This window comes from Callorhinchus milii, unplaced genomic scaffold (assembly GCF_018977255.1).
Source record: "Callorhinchus milii isolate IMCB2004 unplaced genomic scaffold, IMCB_Cmil_1.0 Scaffold8, whole genome shotgun sequence".
In the NCBI taxonomy this organism is placed as follows: domain Eukaryota; kingdom Metazoa; phylum Chordata; class Chondrichthyes; order Chimaeriformes; family Callorhinchidae; genus Callorhinchus; species Callorhinchus milii.
This window is the reverse complement of record NW_024704749.1, coordinates 1,624,231-1,624,496: the sequence shown is the minus strand read 5'-3', so window position 1 is coordinate 1,624,496 and position 266 is coordinate 1,624,231.

Genomic DNA, 266 nt, shown 5'->3' with positions numbered 1-266 from the left:
GGAGGAGGGGGCGGGGCGGGGGAGGGGGCGGGGAGCAGAGCCGAGGTGGCCGCTGATTGGGCGGCGGCGCGGCCTTGGATACAGTTGGCGCCCGGGCTGACCAATGGGAGCGCCGCTCGCGGGGGGACACGTGGCGCTACAGGAAGCGGAAGGAAAAAAAAGGAAAGGAGAGTAACCATTTTTCTTGTTGTTGCCGAGAGGCCTCGTGAGGACAGAGAGGCGCGGCCCCTCCTGACAGGGCCTCACAGGGCCCGGCCCGGCCCCTC